General features: G+C 43.7%; 1 protein-coding gene across 2 annotated transcripts in view; it reads left to right on the top strand.

Moving 5' to 3' along the window:
- The first annotated feature begins 872 nt into the window (after nucleotides 1–872).
- Nucleotides 873–16,759, top strand: part of ASI (agouti signaling protein) — a 93,513-nt gene continuing 77,626 nt past the window's right edge. The window contains exon 1 of one of the 2 annotated variants that reach the window (XM_011766433.2): nucleotides 873–1,015. The gene's annotated coding sequence lies outside the window, so the exon portion shown is untranslated. Of the gene's footprint in view, nucleotides 1,016–13,221; nucleotides 13,760–16,759 lie in introns of those variants that run through there. The other variant, XM_011766432.2, reaches the window with a different exon arrangement.

Genomic DNA, 16,759 nt, shown 5'->3' with positions numbered 1-16,759 from the left:
CTGAGAAACTTGTCCCAGAAATGAACATTGCAAGCATTCTTGAAGTCAGAGAATCACTTAGTCTTATCATTACGACCTAGGATTTGAGGAAGAGAAACACCAATCCCTATGACTATCTATGGTATCCACCCCACATCCTTTCTAGACTTGCCCCTCAGTAATATATTCTTCAACCCAAGCCTCATCCTGTCTACTAAGCAAGAGGTAAGGCAGGTAAACAGATTTCCTCTAAAATGTAGAGGGTAGAGTTAAGGGAAGTGAAGTTCATTTAGCATCTACCATGTGCTATACATATCATAGCTTGTTTAAAGCTCACATTAGCACTGCAGAATAAGTCTCATTGCCCGCATTTTACATCTTAGGAAAGTGAGGCCAAAAGAGGTTCAATAATTTGTCTGAGGTCAAGGCTAGTAAGTGGCAAAGCCATGATTCAGACTTGGAGAATGGTAGCAGATGGAGATCTAGTTCAGAAAATCTGTTGGATTCTGGCTATACCAGGGCTTTAACATGGCTAAGAGAGATTTCAGATTATCAAAGTGCTCCGAAGCCATGGGTAGGAGGCCCCCACACAGCAAGCTCTACTCCAGGGAACTTCAGACTCTGCCTGAAATTCAGTTGCACCAAATGCCTTTAGTCTCCACAATTTAATTTTTGCACCTTAATTTCAGGCTGCTCCTGATTAGAAATGTGATAGCTCAGTTGCCATAAGCAAAAGAACTCACACCAAGGAAACCCTTGCTGAGTTGTCAGCACCCTGGGAGATAGGAGTCCTGAGGCAGAGAAGGCCATGCAGCAGGAAAATATAGAGCCTCCTTAGACATGAAAGCACTGATGACCTGGGAGGCCAGGCAGAGTGGTCAGAGGGATCGTCCCACAGCTGGAAGTCATTAACAGCCCGGGGTTGCATAAAAAGCAACGTGAAGGGAGTGAACAGCTTTGGTCAGGCTACCAAAGTCACTGAACCAAAGTCTGGACCCTGAGTTCACCAATCCTTGCTTCTCAGTAATACCTACAGGTAAGTGCAAAGGTAAATTGCTTCGGGAATCTGACAATTTAACTCTACTATGCTGATACAAGGATGTCATCACCAAAGCTGGAAAAAAAATGGGCCACTGATGATGACGTGATTTAATAATGAGGCCAGCTCTCATTTTTCTATTGGGAGCTTGGCAAGAATTCTCTAGACAGTAGACAATCCTCACCTCACTTATATTTGACTTTGGAATTTGGTAGTAGTAGGATTTGGCAGCAGTAGGATTTTTTTTATCTTTTTTTTTTTTTTTTTTTTTTGAGACGGAGTCTCGCTTTGTCGCCCAGGCTGGAGTGCAGTGGTGCGATCTTGGCTCACTGCAACCTCCACCTCCCGGGTTCAAGCGATTCTCCTGCCTCAGCCTCCCAAGTAGCTGGGACTACAGGCGTGTGCCACCACACCTGGCTGAGTTTTGTATTTTTAGTAGAGACGGGGTTTCACCATGTTAGCCAGGATGGTCTCAATCTCCTGACCTCATGATCCAAAGCAGTAGGATTTAACTTCCTGATTATGTTTAACTTGGGTTGAAACTGAAATAATTAGTAGTCTTTGGAAATGCCCTGACTGATGAGGCACAAAGGAGAGAGAACCAGTCACTTAGAACTTGCCATCAGTGATCCACCAAGGGGTATGAGAGTCATAAATAAATAATTCTGGTGCTAGTCCTAAATTGGTTATTTTTAGTATTTGGTCATAGCACCAAACTAGGCTGGGGAGAAAGATTAATGGGCTAGAATTCTGAAATCTTTGCCTTAGCTGTGTAACTGTTCAGAGAGGAATTTCTTTTTAATCTCTCTTTTCCTTTGGCCTCTAAAGTTCTTCTCAGAGAAAAATATCAATCCGCTGCTCCAGGCTAGGGCCAAGTATATAAGGTTTGTCAGTTTAATCTCTGTCCACAGGCCCAGTCACTTTAAGCTGGCCTGTCCTAGGGCTGAGAATCTACTGATGGTGTTTTCATCTTTCTCTTAGGAGATCCTGAATTTCCTAAACTGCCTTTGAGAGACTCAGATATTTTATTTTAGAAACAGCAGTGACAGATGTTATGTATCAATTGCTAATGTTGTCTGTACAAAATCAAGAAGATATGTTAGAATGGATACAAACCTAGAGTGCCTTTTGGATATGGCAGATGAGGAGTGTTCCTTGATGGTTTGTTTTCAGTTCAGTGCAAGACACACGTGAAGCACATCACTTACTATAAATGAACTTTAAGAGGGAAAGATACTTTGGAGTTGTTCTATCACTTGAAAATGGGGCAGGACCATTACAAGAGTAAATATAGTTATTTATCAAAAACCAGATCTCCAAGTCCAATAGGAGAGAAATAAGTATTATTCATATAGTTCAGTCCTTAGAACCAGTCCTCCTCTGCTGTGTATGGCATTTCCACATCTTGCTTTGACTTCAGGCTGAGCCTGTTACTGTTTGGAGGTGGGAGATGAGGGAGTGTATTTCAGAAAACCCATCTTCCCCTCGGACTTCCAGGGTCTTATTCAGATTGACTTGTTCTGCTACCATTTTACCCACACCCAGCATCCCGATATTTATTGAACATATTTATGTGTGCCATTCTATCCTCGTTCCCAAAGGGGATACGAAGATGAAATTTTACAAAAGGTTGTAGAGCATTTACACAAACTTGTAAAGGAGGTGATGTTGGCCAGTTTAGTTTTTTCAGTTTACTTGTGGAACTCGTTAGCCTGCTTTCAGCCCTTTTGTCTCCAAAAGCTTAGGACATGTACCGGTGGTGGTATGTGAGATGATTTAAGTTAAACAGAAGATGATTTTTGGTGGTAGATGGACAAGCATAAAATCATCACATCATGAAAAAGTAATTCCCTTTTTAATTTGATTTCAAGCCTGGATTCATTTAGAAGAAAGTCTCAGTGGGGATTGATATGTTATTAACAATTCCAAAACGTATTCTGTTTTAATATATTCCTTTTTAATCAAGAAAATAGACCTCAGGCCTGGAGTGTTCTTCTGCTGACAGTATTTAGAATTTACTGACACCGTTTTATTAATTTTTTATAAGATTGTATTGTTTATGAAAAATGACAGTAACATGCTATAAAATTTCCAATTTACACAAATGTATTTATGTTTTGGAAAAGTTATTAGTTGATTTAAAGAAAAATATTGAGTAAATAATAATATAGCTGGCTTGGGGATATGGTTGATATCCTGACGTTGCTATTCAAATGACTGAAGTTTGGGAGACACTTCTTTCCCCCACTCTGAGCCCAAACAAAATTACTGTTTGTGACCCATTCCTGCCCTCTGCTTTACCTAAACCAATTCAGGATCATGGTAACGACTAATAGTATAGTAAGAATCATACTTCTCCCTATAAGCATTATGCTAGGACTCTGAGATCTTTAACCTAAAGAGTCATTTTAATGGTGAAAATTTCTAAAAAGACAAGATAATATATTTGTAGTAGATGAAGCTGTCACAATAATGACACTATCAAATGCTATCATTAATTTAGGCTTTTTGAGTATTCTCTAATTCTCATAACAACCTGAGGCATTTTTGAGATGAGAATACTGAGGTTCAGGGCAGTTAAACAAAACCTCAAGCAATAAGGAGCAGAGCCACGGTCTGGTGCCCGGAACCTCTGGCCACGCGGGTAGCTTAACTGCTCCCCCTATGTTTTTTTGAGACGGAGTTTTGCTCTTGTTGCCCAGGCTGGAGTGCCGTGGCGCGATCTCAGCTCACCGTAACCTCTGCCTCCTGGGTTCAAGTGATTCTCCTGCCTCAGCCTCCCGAGTAGCTGGGATTACAGGCACACGCCACCAAGCCCGGCTAATTTTGTAGTTTTAATAGAGACGGAGTTTCTCCATGTTGGTCAGGCTGGTCTCAAACTCCCGACCTCAGGTGATCCCCCACCCTCAGCCTCCCAAAGTGCTGGGATTACAGGCGTGAGCCACTGCACCTGGCCCTGCTCCCCCTAAGTATTAGGCAAACCCTGGAGAAGCCACACGGATGAACAGCCTGAGGAACTCAAGGGAGCATGCGAATAGGTGCACAATAACACATATAACACCGGGAAGCTCCGAAATACTGTGGGAGGAAGTACGTTCAGAGTAGGTGAGACCAGTTGAAGAAAGTGGGGACTCTACCAAAGGAGTCACCTCATTGCATTTATCTCTGCCTTGCATTCTAGCCCTCTGCCTTACAGACCTCCTTGTAGGGCCAGGTCAACCTTCATGTCTCCCACCAACCCCAGTCACTCAGAAAGGAGCAAGTACTCTTGCTGCTTTGTTTCTGTCTCTGGAAAGGATGCCTTTCTTCCCAGCTGGGAAGACCATTCCTCAGTTCCGTCTAGTGCACTGCTGCCTGTAGGACACGCAGAGATAGGCAGGCTGCACCTGCTTCTGGAGATAAACTCCTGCTGCAGAGCTTTTGTCAGGTCAGCCACTGTCCCGCAACAGCTTGTCTAACCCAGTGCCACAGACCAGCTATGCTCTTCACCAAGAGTCTAGGCAAGAGCTTCAAGTGCTCTTAGAGTCATTCTGTGTCCTGCTAACCTGGGGCGTCAAGCCTACCATTGGGAATCACTATCCTTCATGATATCCACCGTGTCCGGGCCCCACCTCCTGCCTCTCCGATGGATGGGATTTCTTGCAGTGTTGGCATCATCCCAGTCATACCTGGTTTTGCCAGGTATTTTATAGAACCTCCCAGATGAGAATTAAGATAATGAGTATGAAAGATAATGAGTATGGTAATGAGCTGAGAAATTCCAAAGCCCCAGGAAAATATACAAGATTATATCACAAACCTTTCCTAGCCCATTCTAGAGTTTAGTCCTTGGAACTCAGCCCTTGTCTCTATTCCCGTTTTCCCTGGGTGATCTCATCTGTTCCCCTGGTTTTAACTACTACACATATGATAATAACACTCCTATCTGCGTATCTAGTTTAGATCTCTCTCCTGACCTTTAAATTTTTATTTTGACAGATTCCTAGATATCTATATTTAAGTGTATTCCACAGATACTTCAGAGTAAACAGAACTCACCCCCTTCCTCACTAAGGCTTCCTCTTCCTTCGGAATTCTGTATCTTATCAGCGTTACCGATGAGTCCTCAAGAGCTCTAACTGGAAGAAACACACACATCCCATACAGTCTTCTCTCCATACCAAGTGCAGAGCTGGGCTCTGGTGTGACCACCTGGGGGCAGTACAGACTTGAGGATGTGTTTCGCAGCAAGGCTTTGGGAGCCCCAATCCTGAGCAATCCCGGTCCTGAATGCAACTTCTGCCCAGCTTCCTTTCTTCTCTTTTTCAGGGGATATCTTTGAGTCCACCATTGATTCAGGCTCCTATTGAATTGGTAAGGGAGGGACTGGAATGGGGCCCAAGTGCAAGGCTCCTTCACAGAGCAGCATGCACCCCCATATGCACATATCCTGGAACACTTCCTGCCTTCAACTCCCGAGAGGCACAGTTCAACAAATCAAGCTGGAGGCTTCTTTGAACCAGAAAACCTAAATACTTTAAAGGAAAGTGTGGAGGCTGGTGTTAAACAGGTATTACTTTGTTCCCTGACATACAGGTGGTGGAAATGTCACATTTCTTTAATTTTCTAAATTAAATACCCTTGGCTTCCATCCAACAATGAGTAGCAAATCCAATCTTGGTCCTTTATCAGGAGCTTACACATATTGGGGGAAAGATGCCTCTTAGTCAAGGGTGCCTGCCACCCCTGGTGCTCTTTGCTCAAAACAATGGTCTAGTCTACCACCCTTTCTCCAGTTCTCTTTATGGCATGGAGACCTCTGCTGAGGTCAGCAGTGCCTTTGCTCACCTCCCTGAGCTCACAGTCATCCCCATTGGAGGCCCTCTGGTCCCAGGGATCTGTGGGAGGCCTGGAACAGGACCTGGCCACAAAAGGAGGCTGCAGGGCTCCTCAGCACCATGCCCTCAAAGCCAGGCTCAGGAAATTCTCCTTGCCCTCTTCTAATGCTACAAATCCTTCTTCCTCTCAGACAAAACAGTTTGATTGCCTCTAAGACTGGGTTAATTTTTTAAAACAAAAGCTTGTTTATTTCTTTCCTTTTCCTTCCTTCTTTCCTCCCTCCCTCCCTCCTTCCCTCCCTCCGTCCCTCCCTTCCTTCCTCCCTCCCTCCCTCCCTCCCTTCCTTCCTTCCTCCCTCCCTCCCTCCCTCCCTCCCTCTCTCTTTTTTCTTTTTGATGGCGTTTCACTCTTGTTGCCCAGGCCGAAGAGCAATGGCATGATCTCAGCTCACTGCAACCTCCGCCTCCCGGGTTCAAGCGATTCTACTGCCTCAGCCTCCTGAGTAGCTGGGATTACAGGTGCCCGCCACCACGCCCAGTTAATTTTTTCTATTTTTAGTAGAGACAGAGTTTCACCATGTTGGCCAGGCTGGTCTCGAACCCCTGACCTCAAGTAATCCACCCGCCTCGGCTTCCCAGAGTGTTGGGATTACAGACGTTAGCCACCATGCCTGGCCTGATTTCTTTCTTTTCGTTTTCTTTTCTTTCTTTTTTTTTTTTTTTTTTTTTTTTGAGGTAGAGTTTCGCTCTTGTTGCCATGAGTGCAATGGCGCGATCTCGGCTCACCGCAACCTCTGCCTCCCAAATTCAAGCAATTCTTCTGTCTCAGCCTCCCAAGTAGCTGGGATTACAGGCATGAGCCACCAAGCCCAGTTAATTTTGTATTTTTAATAGAGACGGAGTTTCTTCATGTTGGCTGGTCGCAAACCCCAGACCTTAGGTGATCTACCCACCTTGGCCTCCCAAAGTGCCGGGATTACAGGCCTGAGCCACCACTCCCGGCCTCTTTCTTTTTAAGAGACAGCATCTCGCTCTCTTGCCAAGGCTGTAGTGCAGTGGTGTGATCATAGCTCACTCCTAGGCTCAAGCGCTCCTCCTGCCTCAACGTCCTGAGATTATAGACATGAGCCACCACGCCCAGCTCAATTTCTTTTCTTTGTTTCTTTCTCTTTTTCCTTTCCTTTTTTTTTTTTTTTTTTTTTTGTTTTCCTGAGATCAGAGAAAGCCTGATCTCTAAAACGAAAAGCCCTGGTTACCCTTTGGGATTGGGAGTGTGGAGGAAGATAGGAATGGCCTATTCTTTTGTGAAGAACAGAAATGGCAGACACTACAGAAAATCAGTCAATTCCTCAAGCAGGTTACCCTCCCTGCACTAAAGTGATGCTTACCTCACACCTTGTTGCCAAAGTTTGGGGCCTGCCTCAGATTGGTGATGCATCAGGTTGAAAGTAAGCAGCAAACTTAGGATTCCCCCATGCTTTAAAACATTTAAAAAAATTTATGGATACATAATAGTTGTACATTTTATAGGGTACATGTGATATTTTCATACATGCATAAAATATATAATGATCAATTAAGGGTAATTGGGATATCCATCTCCTCAAGCATTTATCATTGTGCTAGGAATACTCCAATTCTACTTTTTTATTTTGAAATATGTAATAAATTATTGTTAACTATAGTTGCCCTTTTGTGCTACCCAACACTAGATCCGATTCCTTGTATCTAACTGTACTTTTGTACCCATTAACCAACCCCTCTCTTTATCCCTGCCTCCCTACTACCCTTCTCAGCCTCTGGTAATCATCGCTGTACTCTCCATCTTCATGAGTTCAATTTTTATCTTTTTATTATTATTATTATTATTTTTATTTTTTGAGACGGAGTTTCCCTCTTGTTGCCCAGGCTGGAGTGCAATGGCGCTATCGCAGCTCACCACAACCTCCGCCTCCTGGGTTCAAGTGATTCTCCTGCCTCAGCCTCCCAAGTAGCTGAGATTACAGGCATGAGCCACCACCCCAGCCAATTTTGTATTTTTAGTAGAGATGGGGTTTCTCCATGTTGGTCAGGCTGGTCTTGAACTCCTGACCTCAGGTGATCCGCCCACCTTGGCCTCCCAAAGTGCTGGGATTACAGGCATGAGCCACCACGCCTAGCCTTTATCTTATTTTTTAATTTTTTTTTTTGAGACATGGTCTTGCTGTGTTGCCCCGGCTGGAGTGCAGTGACGCAGTCATGGCTCACTGCAGCCTCAAATTTCTGGGTTCAAGTGATCCTCCTGCCTCAGCTTCTCAAAGCACTAGGATTATAAGCATGAGCCACCACACCCAGACTTCAGTGTTGTTGTTTTTTTAGCTCCTAACATATGAGTGAGAACATGCGATATGTATCTTCTATGTTGGTTTATTTCACTTAACACAGTATCCTCCAGTTCTATCCATGTTGTTGCAAATGACAGAATTTCATTATTTTTGTGGCTGAATAATATTCCCTTGTAGAGCGCCACATTTTCTTTATCCGTTCATCCACTGTTGGACACTTAGGCTGATTCCATATCTTGGTTATTGTGGGATGCAATAAACATGGGAGTGTGGATCTCTCTTCTAAATACTGATTTACTTTCTTTTGGTTATATATCCAGCAGTGGGGTTGCTGGATCATATGGTAGTTCTATTTTTAGTTTTTTGACGAAGGAGCCACCACCTTCTGCATAGAATTCCAAAATAACTAGGGAGAGTGGGGGTGGTGCTGCCTGGTTCCAGTTTCCTGGGGCTTGTCTAGTTTAGGCCTTCCATTCCTAGATCTCAGGAGAAGTGTGAAGAACCCATGAGAGAGTTACCCCCGGATCCTATCTAACCCTTGTATAATGAGCTGGGTAATGGAATAATAGAAGACAGATCCCTTGATCATTTATAAATGATAAATTTTATTTCTATTTTTTGCATACTTTTTTTAAGTATTTCATTAAAATATTACTTATTCTGATTATTGGAATTTTTAGCACCTCCTGAAGTTTCGCACCCACGACACATGCCTCACTCCTGTCACCCTGGTCTGTCTATGGACTGCTGGAGCCCTTGTGGTTTATAGGATGCAGAGTTGCCTGGGCCTGACTCTGTGAGACCCCCAGTGGGAGGCAAGCATCTCAGCCTGGCCCTAGGCAAGGGCTGGTGACCTAGCATCCTGGGCCAGCACTGCTCCCAGACACTCAGCTGGAGTGTATTGAGGCTGCACATGTGAGGTACATTGACACCCCTGGACATCAAGCCAAAGGTCCTTTGATTTTTGTCATAGATGGAGAGAATTTGCTTACATACTTCCATTCATTAGGGGTCACATGAGGATCCAAGAATTTCATGACAAAATCTAGGTTGACCTGATTTAACTAAATCCACATTCTTTACTGTGGCCCATATTTATCCAACACCTGCTGTCTGCAGACACTATTTTAAACATGTAGGGTACAACAGTAAACAAGACAGATGAGATACTTTCATGACATTTATATTATGGTTGGAGAACTAGACCAAAACAAGTAAACAGACAAGATACAGTTGACCGTTGAACGACATGGAGGTTAGGGGCACGTAACCAGTTGAAAATTTGAGTATACCTTTCAACTTCTCCAAAACTTAACTACTAATATAGCCTACTATTGACCAGAAAGAAGCCTTTCAGATAACATAAATCATCAACACATATTCTATATATGTGTTATGCACTGTATTCCCACAGTCAAGTAAGCTAGAGAAAAGAAAATGTTACTAAGACAATCATAAGGAAGAGAAAACACATTTACAGTACTGTACTGTATTTATTGATGCCATAAATTTATGTCATCTGTTTACAAGATGAATCATCTCTCTGAAATGGTAGGCAGTCGCAGCTGCAGACCTCAATCTATGGTATATATCAAGCTATTCAGCTTTTTCTTGTAGTGTCATGACTTTTCTCTGCTTCTTATGAGCACTTCTAGCATCACGAGTGGCACCTTGTATGGGTCCTGTAGTGTTATTCACGGTTTACGATACTGTATTAAACACTACAAAAAAACACACGAGAACCTTGAGAGAGCACTTTCTACTGACATATGCAATAATTTACTAGAGAAACTAACTGCTTACCTGGAGGTGATCAGTGTCACCTGACATTTTAAGCAGATGCTTGCAACACTTGCGCTCACAGCAATAGCAACAGGAGGTGGCTTTGAAATTATTACAGTTGTATAGTATGTGTAACAGTTAATTGTATGCGGTTATGATTTAATATGGCATCTTTACATTTGCTTACATTTCTCTCCACCGCTAATGGTGCCATGTACAGTATTTGTATATAAGTGTTGATAAATTTTAACTGTTTTTTTTTTTTTTCAAGACAGAATCTCACTTTGTCACCCAGGCTGCAGTGCAGTGGCATGATCTCGACTCACTGCAACCTCTGCCTCCCGGGTTCAAGCTATTCTCCTGCCTCAGCCTCCTGAGTAGCTGGGATTACAGGAGCGCACCACCACGCCAGCTAATTTTTGTATTTTTAGTAGAGATGGGGTTTCATCATATTGGCCAGGCTGGTCTCAAACTCCTGACCTCATGATCCTCCCACTTTGGCCTCCCAAAGTACCAGAATTACAGGCATGAACCACCACTCCCAGACAATTTTAACTTTTTTTTTTTGAGAAGGAGTCTCACTCTGTTGTCGAGGCTGGAGTGCAGTGGCTCGATCTCGGCTCACTGCAGGCTCTACCCCCGAGTTCACGCCATTCTCCTGCCTCAGCCTGCCGAGCAGCTGGGACTACAGGCGCCCGCCACCTCCCCCGGCTAACTTTTTGTATTTTTAGTAGAGACGGGGTTTCACCATGTTAGCCAGGATAGTCTCAATCTCCTGACCTCGTGATCCACCCGCCTTGGCCTCCCAAAGTGCTGGGATTACAGGCATGAGCCACCGTGCCAGGCCCCAATTTTAACTTTTTATAATAGACTTATGTATATTTTATGGTAGTAAATGATAAAAATAGACTAGTATCTACATGTATTTTATGCATTTATGACATGCCTTTTTCTTAAGTTTTTGAACATTTCTAGGTTATGAGGTTCATCTGTGAGTTTTTTCAAATTGTTACAAATCTCCAAAAAATGTTCTAATACATTTATTTTTAAAAGTCCATATATAAGTGGACCTGTGCAGCTCAAACCCATGTTGTTAGCTGGGCACACAGTAGCTCAGGCCTGTTGTCCCAGCACTTTGCAAAATGTGCATGTTGCTCAAGGCAGGAGGATCACTTGAGCCCAGAAGTTCAAGACCGGCCTGGGCAACAAAGTGAGCCCTTATCTACAAAAAATAAGAAAAATAACTAGGCATGATGATGCCTGCCTGTACTCCCCGCTGCTTGAGAGGCTGAGGCGGGAGGATTGTTTGAGCTCAGGAGTTTGAGGCTGCAGTGATCGCACCACTGCACTCCAGCCTAGGTGATAGAGCAAGACTCTGGCAAAAAACAAGAACAAAAAAACTCATGTTGTTCATGTAATTTCAAATAGTGATGAGTTCTAGGAAGAAAATAAGGTTATATAGTAGTGGCCAGGCGCAGCGGCTCACGCCTATAATCCCGGCACTCTGGAAGGCTGAGGCAGGCAGATCACCTGAGGTTGGGAGTTTGAGACCAGCCTGACCAACATGCAGAAACCCTGTCTCTACTAAAAATACAAAAATCAGCCAGGCGTCCTGGCAGATGCCTATAATTCCAGCTACTCAGGAGGCTGAGGCAGGAGAATCACTTGAACACTTCAGCCTGGGCTACAGAAGGAGACTCCATCTCAAAACAAAAACAAAAACAAAACAAAACAAAACAAAACAAATATATATATATATGTATATGGTAGGGAGTGAAGTGGGGTAACTTGAGAGAAGTTGGTCAGGTATAAACACGCATGAGGCAGATTCTAGGGCTGAGATACAAGGTAGTATAGTCGACAACTTCCAGCTTCTCCAGAAGTGGCAAATAACTTTCCCACTGGGTATCCACACAGAAATATGTGAGCACGCTTACACGGCATGTGCTGCCTCACCTCCCCCTACCAGGAGTTTGGTTAAGGCTACAGCATTTTTACAACCTCTTTAAATCAACTTTATAGTATCTGGCAGCAAAGTATCATTTCCTAACATGCTGAATCATTGCATCTCTGAAGACCTGGAAAAGGGATGATAAGCCAAATCATTCAGGAACCAGGGGTTCCCAGAGAAGTATGTAATAAATTTCATCGGATGTTGGAATTGGCCTTTTTGTTTTCCTTCTTCTTTCCTTTTTTTTTTTTTTTCCAGTTACATTAAAAAAGCAAACACATTGTTTTTATCTTATCAAGCAAGGTGGGAAGAATATTTTTCCCTTTATTTCTAGGTAAGCCTGCACAAAGGATTGAAAGGGCTAACAGTATCTGGGTCATACAGGATGACCCCTGAATTATTGGAGAGTACTTTGTACATGACAGATTTATCCAGATAGGTAAATGGTGTTGCAAACACTTCACCAAAATCCAACTAGAGACCTCTAAGTTCATTTTAGTGTACAGCTTCCAAACTTTATCTGCAGTGTAGGTAGCCCGGTCTGTTTTAAAATCCTTCTAGGAAACGATGGCTGTGTAAATTGGTCCAACGAATAGCCAAATGTGCATGTTACTCTGTTAGAAAGGGAAAAGCAGACACAGGCATAAGTGTAAATTTTTATCTTGTGGCTTCCGAGGAACCTAAATGCCTGGACAGCTTTGTTGTGCTATGTGGCTGACAACCAGGTTATTAGATAACTCATAAATGAGGAAAAAAGAAAAACAGATCTCCCCAAGCTGCAGCCACATTTAATGTCCCCTTTACCTACACCTGAACTCCTGCTCCCTGGAAGAAAACCCTAAATAAATACACCTGTGGCAGCAGAGAGGGATTTTTTATTATTATTATTTTTTTTTTTAAATTTTTATTATTATTATTATTTTTTGAGACGGAGTCTCACGCTGTTGCCCAGGCTGGAGTGCAGTGGCGCGATCTCAGCTCACTGCAAGCTCCGCCTCCCGGGTTTACGCCATTCTCCTGCCTCAGCCTCCCGAGTAGCTGGGACTACAGGCGCCCGCCACCTCGCCCGGCTAGTTTTTTGTGTTTTTAGTAGAGACGGGGTTTCACTGTGTTAGCCAGGATGGTCTCGATCTCCTGACCTTGTGATCCGCCCGCCTCGGCCTCCCAAAGTGCTGGGATTACAGGCTTGAGCCACCGCGCCCGGCCGAGAGGGATTATTTTTGATAGCGGCTGCTCCCGACTCCAAGCTGTGGGCACTGAACTAGAAAGCAGTGCTGAGAGAGAGAACTAGGAATAAATGACACTGGGAAATGGGAAATTCAGAGAAGAAAAAAAAATCTTACTTTCCTCTCCTGAAAAAGATGCGCTTTGCAAGGTTCATCTTTTCATCTTTTAATCTGGTGAGTCTCGAAATTTTTAGTCTTTAGGCTACTTAAGCAGAACAAGAGTCTCACCTATTTACCAGATTAAATACAGAAGCAAGCAGACAAAAAACACCTTTGAGGTGTTTTCGCTGAATCTCTTGTGATTATTTGTAGCTCCTTTCAAAAATATTTGCTTTGGTGCATTTAAATTTTGTCTCAAATCTGCAGTGGAAAATATGTTTCAAAGGGGAAAAAAAAAGAAAGAAGAAAGAAAAAACCACCCAACACACTGTGAGCCCTGCATTTAGACTCAGCCCACTGAGCAGCTGGAAGAATTTTCGCAGACCCACCGGAGATCCCTGGATTCAACTATTGCGTAAAACCATTGATCTAAAAACTACATCTTGACTTCAGAACACTTCTTTTCATCTGGAATTATCTGTTATTGACCACAGAGAGCAGCCACTGACGATTTCCTGGAACAAGGCCCTGTATAGAGAGAGGTGAGCTCCAGTGAGGGAAGAAGAAATTTCTTTCGCTTTCTGAGTGGGTGCTTTGGTACAGTACAATATCTATGCTATAGTAATATATCGGTGGGCTCAACTTCTCCTTCTCCACTTTTTCCTCTTTCTCCAGCCCCCTCCTTCCTCATCATCATCTTCTTTTGTTTGTTTATTTGCTTCTTCCATAGTAAAACTTTCTGAAAGCCGATGTGCCTGGATGATTTTTGCCTGGTACGTTCTGCTAATTGGAGTTCCAGAATCACAGTTTCTTGCTTGGGTGCAGAATTTTCAAAAGTGTTTAAGTGCCTAAATTATTGTAGTGGTGGCTGGCCACTGCCCATGCCTTGTAGACAGGCAGCTGAGAAGGTACCAAAAAAAAAAAAAAAAAAAAAGGCTGCAGGTCTGTACCATTCACTGTACCAGAATGCAGAACCCTACTGAGCTGCTCCTCATGGAAGGAGGAGCCATGTTGTACTGAGCTGACAACACCGGCAATCGAAAGAGCAAACCCCGGGCATAAATGGAACCAGGCCCTGGAAGCGTTTGGTTGGGAGTCCCTTTGGTCAAGCCTTTCCTTTGGTCAAGTGGCTCTGTGAAAATAAAGAAGAATCTGATCCAGATGAAGGTAAGGAGTTCATCTGCATCTCCTCTTCTCAAGCCACAGGGATCTCATTAAGGATCAGGGCACTTACACTGATGGCTTCACTTTGGGCCCAACCTTCAGCAGGACAGCCCCATGCAAAGATAATTACCAGGAATGGTGGGCTCATTACAGCCTTGATCTGGTCACTCCAACATACTGTTAGACAGATGTCAGAAAACTGACCGACATTTACATGAAAGTGACTAAATTGCAGGTTGAAGGATTTGGTTTCAGCCTCTGTCAGGTTGAGGCTTTGAAAAAACAGAATGTTATGTCTTCAGGAAACCAAATACCAGATTCTGTTGCTTTGGAGCTCTTGCAAATTCAAGCACATAAGGACATGTATAGCCAAAATTGAGACAATTACTTTTTTTTTTTTTTTTTGCTGGACTAGCTCGAGTGAGGAACAATTACTTTTAACATCGGTCCATCGCAGTAACCCCCGTATATTGTAACTGGCTCTGCGTTGGAAGGCAGTCTGGGAAAGGGCCTGTTTCTGCTTCTTTGAGACAGCCTGCAGGAAACTTCAAAGTTAAAATAACATAAAACTTGCCATATCTTGGTTCCACTACGAGTGTTTCTCTTCTAAGCACTTCTGCCTATGAGCATTCCAGCAAAGATGCCATTACAGTCCAGCACGGAGAAATAAAAGGAGCCAAGTGTTGGGCAAAAGAGATAAGGAACCAGAGCCAGAACTCTCACTGAAACGGGAGATTTTTTTTTTTTTCTTTTTTCTTTTTGTTTTGAGACGGAGTCTCGCTCTCGCCCAGAGTACGGTGGCCGGATCTCAGCTCACGGCAAGCTCTGCCTCCCGGGTTCACGCCATTCTCCTGCCTCAGCCTCCCAAGTAGCTGGGACTACAGGCGCCCGCCACCTCGCCCGGCTAGTTTTTTGTATTTTTTAGTAGAGACGGGGTTTCACTGTGTTAGCCAGGATGGTCTCGATCTCCTGACCTTGTGATCCGCCCGTCTCGGCCTCCCAAAGTGCTGGGATTACAGGCTTGAGCCACCGCGCCTGGACAAAAAGGGAGATTTCTTATAGAAAATAGGAACTAAAAAGTTGAGATGGCTGGGAGGAGGTGCGGGCAGTACGTCATCTTTTGAAATAAAAAAGAGTACGATTCCTAGGGGAAATGTACACAAAAAGACTGTGAGTTGAGAGAAAACTGACTTTACTTTTGTTGGGGAGATTTATTCAGATTTTGGGAGGAAATTTGAAAGAACTATAAAGCTAGAGTCTGTAATTAGTTCCCACACCTGTGTAGACAGTTCTGAGGGGTGAGATGCTCCCTGGAGCCCTGAGAGGTCTGCATTTTGCTCACAGGGCAGCTGTCTTGAGGAAAAAGATGAAGAATGGGAGTGTTATGGGGGGCATACGCCCCTCTGATGGTCACTACAAAGGTAGGATCCAGCTGTAAATGGCCTCTAGAGAGCCACCAGTTCCATCTCCATCTGTTCCCCAAACTCGTGCTTACGGATTTGTTATTCAGGTATTTTTCAGAAGAATGAGCTTGAAGCAAAAATACTGAACTAAAACATTCTTTAAAAAAAAAAATTCAAAACCACAATTTGAATCTTGTTTAAAAGATTGAAGGATGAGAAGTGTGATTCTCTTGGCTTGTTTAGAAATAGACATAGCAGGTCGGGTGCAGTGGCTCAAGCCTGTAATCCCAACACTTTGGGAGGCTGACAGGCAGGTGAATCACAAGGTCAAGAGTTTGACACCAGCCTGGCCAACATGGTGAAACCCTGTCTCTACTAAAAATACAAAAATTAGCCAGGTGTGATGGCGGGTGCCTACTCTGGAGGCTGAGGCAAGAGAATTTCTTGAACCCGGGAAGCGGGAGTTACAGTGAGCCGAGATTGCGCCACTGCACTCTAGCCTGAGCAACAGAGCAAGACTCCGTCTCAAAAATAGAAAAAAAGGAGTAGCCATACTAGACGGGATCCCAGGTGTTATGCATTTTCACTCTTCCCTCGGGTTATCCTCATCTCAGCTGCCTTCAGAACTTGTTCAACACAGTTAGTAATTAGGCTTTTAGAAAGAGGAGAAGTATTTATGTAAAATTGCCTGCTTACGTCCTGTAGCTGCACCCCCTGTGCGTCCAGGGAAGCGTACGCAGTGACCTTTGAGTGGGTATCTGCTTATTTCGTGGTAGAACTGACTTAAAGCAGACTCCTAGTCCTTGGCGTTACTCTAAGTTAGGGACAAATTTCTCATCCTCAGCATTATTACAAATTAGGAACACAGAGAAAACTTTGCTGGCTCCTAGTGAAGGCATTCACTGCTTGGAACCCAGACTCGGCAAGATCATGCAGCCTGACCACTGGCTGTAGTGCACCAAGCTCATGATCAGG

The sequence above is a fragment of the Macaca nemestrina genome, chromosome 15 (genome assembly GCF_043159975.1).
Source record: "Macaca nemestrina isolate mMacNem1 chromosome 15, mMacNem.hap1, whole genome shotgun sequence".
NCBI lineage: Eukaryota > Metazoa > Chordata > Mammalia > Primates > Cercopithecidae > Macaca > Macaca nemestrina.
This window is presented reverse-complemented; position numbering and strand designations above follow the sequence as displayed.